This window comes from Quercus lobata, chromosome 5 (assembly GCF_001633185.2).
Source record: "Quercus lobata isolate SW786 chromosome 5, ValleyOak3.0 Primary Assembly, whole genome shotgun sequence".
NCBI lineage: Eukaryota > Viridiplantae > Streptophyta > Magnoliopsida > Fagales > Fagaceae > Quercus > Quercus lobata.
Window position 1 is genome coordinate 31,633,990 of NC_044908.1, and position 7,096 is coordinate 31,641,085.

Here is a 7,096-nt window from a genome sequence, read left to right on the forward strand (position 1 = left end):
TATTCAAAATGTTGAATGTAGGGTTAGAGAATATGTTGGAAGTGTATTTGAAAAAGTGGGTAGTTAAAAGGTAAAAGTCACTGTTCATTCTCCAAATGGTACAAAAATTTGGAGATTCTGCTGGAGATGCTCTTATAAGTTCATTTTTAACCATCAGACCCAAACACAACCCGTAAAGCTATACCAGGTTTGTTACCGCTTATTTTAATGAGTTTATTTCCCCTTGCTTGTTTAGGAACAATTTTTAAGAGCATTGCTTTTTTTGACCTTAGCAAAGCTAATTAAAACCTTATTAAAACAGGCTGCACTTTTAAAAATAAGCCATCTGAAATGGAAATTAACTCTTTCACATGACTAACGGGTTGTGATGGGCCTAGTTTCATGTTAAAGGAAGGAGTATATGTGGTAACAACCCCTACGATTTTGATGAAGTTGTATGTACTCATGCTGAGTTTGACATTAAGAATGTACTATGCCAATCTGGACTATATATAAATGAGTACATGGGGATGCGTCAGTAACATCTGCGTTATATCCGAAAAGAACTAGTTATAATTAGAGCTCCTGCATTATCATCACACATGTGTGATATATCAAAAGGACTAGTTATAATTAAAGCTCTAGCGTTCTCGTGTGCTTCCAATTCATGAGGATAACTAAGCTGACACAACAGGGTGATGTGATGTTCATAGCACTCCCTAGTCCCTACTACATACAGGACTCACAAAAACCTTTGATCAAAGCATTACTCTTGAGTATACAGACTAGAATGAATTTTTTTATTTCCAGTTAAACTCTGTATTCTTAAATGTTTGTGGCATCAAAAAGTGAAGATTTTGGTGTAAAGTTCTCTAATTTCCACCAAAAAAGTCAATAACTTGATCAATTAAGCTAATGAATAAATTCAATTTGATCGGATTCGGACCCAAACACAACCCGTAAACATAAATATGTAAAACAAAAACAAAAACAAAAAGCAAAAGCAAAAGAGAGAGAGAGAGATAGGGAGGAAAATTAAATCTTGTTGACGATTCTTCGACGAGAATCCGGCTGTACTTGGCTCCGCCAATCAAGAAAATCCATGGCAGCTTCTCCACCGCCGCCTCCAGGAGCTCCAACGCCGCCGCCACCGCCGCCTACAACAGGACCTTGAGATGGACTTGGCCTCCAATTATTGTTATCCATGATGATCTAAATTTTGTAACCGAAATTCCAACCACCAAATTTATATAAAAATAATGAAAATCGCGAATAAGACCTAGGCAGAAAAGAAAGAAAAGGACATAACTTAAGGGAGGATTGTTAATTTATAAATAAAAGGTTGAAGAGTTTCAGGCAAAAAAGGATTTCGAGAGTTAGAATTGATCGATTGAATTGAGAGAAAGGGGAATATATAGACATGTATGTCATGTCATGTTTGGGGTTGTTTTTGGGAAAGTTGGATTCTTTTATTAAAGCTGAACATGGACTGAAGTGAAAGTGTTCTGAATATGGAGTCATCTATATGGCTACAAAATAACACATCAATCAGCTGGACTTCCAAGAGAAAGTAATGCACCAAATAATGCATATAGATAGTCCACTGGTCATGAAAAGATGATGCACCAAATGTCGTTTTCGTGACTATGGGTTATGTGTGTCATCTGTCAACCGAGGGAGTAGGGGGTATTTTTCGTCCTCTTAAAAAATGATTTTCACTTGTACAAATCATTGCCTATCTATATATTTTTTAAGGATAAAGTTTCCCTACAATCTTGTTTGGAGGAACTCTCTCCAAATTATGACGTGTCAGCACTAAAAATTAACACCTGTCCAACCCAACTAAAGCTGAAGTTCAAGAACTAACTCCCGTTAGTTCAAACATTAGACCTTTCCATATCTTTTTTTATTAAAAAAAAAAAAAACTTCTCACCATCATCACCTAAACCTAAACACTCTGTCCTCTCTCTCTCTCTCTCTCTCTCTCTCTCTCTCCTTCAACGCAAATCCCTTCTCCATCTCAATCCTTTGTTGCAGACCGTTTTTCCCTTTCTTCAATCGTTTTCAATCCCAACTAATCCTCCCTCCACCGGTTCCCCTGATCTATCTCTTGTTTTCAATGGTCCCACCCATCAACCACTCTCCATCGTTCCACTCATCAAATCCCTTCCCTCTCTATCGGCGCTACTCCCTCCAAACTTATTTTAACATTTACGAAGAAAAAAAGAAATTTTGAAATTTATGTTTATGTGTACACATCGTGGTTGTCGTTTGGATGGCGATTGGGTCGGATCATGGGCATCTTCGAACAAAGGCGAAGCAACAACTATTCGTAATTGTTCCAATTTGGGTATTGGCGAATCTCTTCTCTGGCCCGGTGCTCTTTATAGTTTTTTGGGTATGGGTATGAGTTTGTTTTTCCGGTACGGGTATGCAATTGTTTCTAGTATGATTGTTTTTCCGATATGGGTATGTGATTGTTTCCTGTATGGGTATGTGTGTTTTTCCTATGGGTTTGTGATGGGTTGTTCAGGCTGGCCGATGGCTTTGGGCTATGGATTTGCAATGGGTCATGGTGGTAATGGACCAGTGGTGGTTGTTTGATCGATTTGGGTTTGGGTTGGGTTGATCCAGAGTGGGGGTTGATCCGGTTTCTAGTGTTTTTAAGGATTTTGTTGATGGTGGTTGGGGGTTACATATTTGGGTGGCAATTGTTCAGAGTTTGGATCGGATTTGGATGCGATTGTTCATAGTTTGGGTCGGAGTTGGGTGGTGTTTGGGTTAGATTTGGTGGGTTTGTGTGTGTTTCGGTGGTTGGCGGTGGCAATTTTTTTTGGAGTAATTTTGGTGGTGATAGAAGAGTGGCTGAGTTTTGGTGGATGGTGTTGTGTGGGAACGACAGAATGAGTGAGAGAGAGAGAGAGAGAGAGAGGACAGAGTGTTTAGGTTTAGGTGATGATGGTGAGAAGTTTTTTTTTTTTTTAATAAAAAATAATATGGAAAGGTCTAACGTTTGAACTAACGGGAGTTAGTTCTTGAATTTCAGCTTTAGTTGGGTTGGACAGGTGTTAATTTTTAGTGCTGACACGTCATAGTTTAGAGAGAGTTCCTCCAAACAAGATTGTAGGGAAACTTTATCCATTTTTTAAAGTAAAATGGTTTAGTCCAGTTATACACCACATCGGCATTTCGTTAAGCCACGTAGGACATAAACTAACATATATAAATGAAGAGATGAAAAATAGAACATTTTGCAAAGTTTATGGACCAAAAAAGAACTTTTGAAAGTTTAGAGATGACAAACAAACTTTTATGAAAGTTTAGAAATAAAAATATATTGAGAGAGAGAGAGAGAGAGATGTTGGGGATATTACACAAAATAATAATGGAAGAACAAGGTTAACACAAAAGACAAACAGAAAGTAGATAACTTGGAGGCATTATATCGTTTTCCTTAGGCAATATTTGCCCCCCACACTATTGTTGCTAAAGGTTTATTGCAAATTTATACCCAGGATACAACCAAGATGTTAGGTTCTACAGATAGCAATTCTGGAAAATAACCACAGGATTTCTTGTGTTTCTCTCTAACTTACTATTTTTTTCAAGTGAACATAAGCCTCTATTTATACCCATAGGGTTATGTTTCATCAAAATGCATGTATGGAGAGTTAAAATGTTTCATAAAACCATTAACAAGGCTTGAAACCTCTTCAACCTTTTTGAACTGTCACCAGAAAGTTCTGCATAAAATATTGTTTCACGATTTTTGATCGGTTGAACAGGAATCGAACAGCGATTGAGACATACAGAAACTCCATGAATTTTTCTTTACCATTTTCAATCGATTGAGCCAAAGCTTTAACCGATTGAAAATACTAATTTTTGAATTTTCACTTAGAAAATTCCAGAATTTGAATTTTCACTTTATGAAACCATACTCTCCAAACTCAAACATTATTATTACAACCTATCCTTGTATATACTTATATATACAACAAGAGAGAGATATCAAGATCGAGAAAGAGGAAGTGTTTTTGGCAGCTTTAGGCCAATACTCAGCGGCTGGACCTCTCTTTCTCTCTCTCTCCTCTATAAAAATTGAATAAAGTAAAAAAGGAAACAAAAAATATTAAAGGTCCATGCAACTTGATTGAGCGCCTTACATTCACTCCTTTACCAATCTCACTTATAAACCACTTTTGTCGTCCAGAAACTAATTTCTTCACTATATTCCACTTCGGGACACTATTCTCTCTCTCTCTCCCCTCTCTCCCTCTCTTACACACACACACACACACACACACACAAAATTCATAGCTTCTAGCAACAACATTACTAATCAGTAACATCCAATAAACTTGATTTCCTTTTTTCTTAAACAATCTTATGTTTTTTTTTAGAGTGTAATGATATTGGTTATAATTTGATTTTTCTTTCACTTCAATAACCCATATGGTGAGTTTCACAAAATTTTAGTAATAAGTGATGGAAACATAGCAAACCAAATATAGCCTTATTTTGAGACACTGAAAAGATGGTAATCCAACTTTAAACATGTGTTCTTATTCATATAACTCAAGGAAATTACTTATTCTGCATTTTCAATTGTGATCCTTAAGGTTATGCTTAATCAAAAAGATCCAAAATGGTTTCAATTTTTCATGAAAATCGTACTAAAAATTTAGCATGCGTTACATAGAAAATATGACATGTAGAAAAGATGATGGAAGAAATAACTTAAAGACTCTAGAGACTACTTTAACATAATGGAAAGATAGTAGTCTTATAAGAATAATACAAGATAGAGATGACATAAAAAGACAAAAGAATATAATAGGAGAAAGAGAAGTGAAAGAAATGATGGAAAGAATGGAAAGGCAAAACAACAAAGAAACTAGTTCTATACAAAATATACGTAAAGAGATGAACAGAGATAAAGACATGATAAGGAAAGAGAAAGAAAATGAAGGTTTGGTAAACTTAGTCAACAAAGAAAGAAAAGATAATTCCAAAAAGAGTAATAGTTTCAAAGAAGAAATTGATGAAAGACTAAAATCAATTGAAAGAACTATGCTGGCCTATACCTGAGACAATAGTTTAGTAGAATTAGCTAAAAAAATAGAAGTTTTGAATTCACCTATAGAGAAAAAAGAGATAGAAAAAGACATAACAATTGTAGAGATTATTGAGTTATCAGATAATAAGAAACTTGACAGACATACTAAAAACACTATTTGTCATAAATGTAAAGAATATGGGCATACTAAAAAACAATGTGATAGACATAATAAAAATGTAAAACGTATAAGTAAACTAGAGTTTAAGAAAGACATAATAAATGAATTAATGGAAATATTTAATGTTACGCAAAAAGAGATAGACCAAGTAATGAAAAGGAAGAATTAAAATCAGCCAACCCACTCAAAATTTATAAAAGAAAAAGGAAACAAAAAGACATAATAATGAAATTGATAAATAATCTACCTAATCACCTAAAAGATAAAAAAGACTATTTACTAAAATTGAAAGATTCTATAGATATACTTATTGCTTGTGTTAAGTGTAGGAAATATGGACACCATGTTACAGAATGCGGAAAAAGAGAAAAGGCTAAGAAAGAAAAGGATAAAAAAGAAAAGACAAAAATAAAGCAAGATGGAATAAAAATAAAACTAGTAACTCTACAAGACTTAATGACAGAAGCAAAAATAATAAAATAAGAAATTAAAGAAGATGATTCAACGGACATAGATGGATAAAATATTGTAGAAATAATAAATCTAAAAGAACTTTCTAAACCCATGATAGACCCCCCCCCCCAAATTAGAAAAAGATGATAGCTGTAGGGGTTAAATTCCCAAACTAACAGTGAGCCTAGGGACCCACACGAAGCCTACGCATGACCCAACAGGGAATAGGGGCCCAAATGGCTTCCGGCCCAATCCTGTTGGGCCTGGTTCGTTTTAGAAGACGTCCGAGGAGGAATGCCTCCTCAGACATGCAAATATGGGCCCAAAAAAGCGCCCCCTCCACAGTGAAGAACCCATCCAGGCGAACGTGGGTAGGAGGGTGAGCCTCACGCAGCAGGAAAGAGGAAAACGTAAGGCATCAGGGAGAAGCCACAACTGCCGCATTAAATGCAAGAAAGCTACCTTTTCAGCCACATTAATGTGGAGAAGACAGGCGAATAGTGTTACATTGGCCAGTGCAACTCACAGAAGGATAAGGGAGATGTCCGATGGGACAGGCACTCAAGTGAAGGTTCAGATGGCTAATAAGTGTAAGGTTCTTATCAATTCAAGGAGGCTATATAAGAGAAGGAGGTCTCCATGAAGCGGAGAGAGATTTGAAGAAAAAAGAAAGAGAAAAAGAGAAAAGAACTCTATAGTCTGTAAACAGAGCAAGAGATGCACGTATACGTCTCCTCGGACCGATATCTTATCAAATGTAAGCGGAATATTCTCACGTTCAACGTATTGCATGGCGAACATCTAACTGAAGTTTACTTCGTCTAGTCCTAGGTCTGTAACCCACTCTTTACAAATTCATTGTCTGGGGACTTTTGGGCCGGAACCACTTACTTGCTGGGCCTAGGCCCCAAAAACCTGTCCCTACAATTGGCGCCGTCTGTGGGGAGAACTTGTGTCTCGACAAGTGAAATGATAAGAGATGGAAGGATCAGGTCCGCGCCAAACTGGACGTGCAGAATCTCAACGACAGGACAACTTTCTAAATCTTGAACGAGCGAAGGACCAAGATAATCAACGAGAGGGCAGTGTGAACACCTCTCACACGAGTAGAAGCCGCTCAAAAGGGAAAGATCACGCGTCCCACAAGCACAACGAGCGAAAGGCTCTACAGCAAGAGATTGATGATTTGAAGAAGAAGCTGCGTCGAGCCCAGCGAAAACGTCCTTCACCCGGCTCGGACACTGGCAGTGGTGAGGATGGCGAATACAGACGAAGGTCGAGAACCCCTCCTAGTGAGACTTTTTCCTACGAGGAAGAACGGCCTCGCAAACACGGCCACAAAAGCCCGTCTTACCAAGGCCTGGCCAATGACGCCATGAGTAAGGCCCTGGATCGCATCTCCCAGTCGCCATTTACACGTAGAA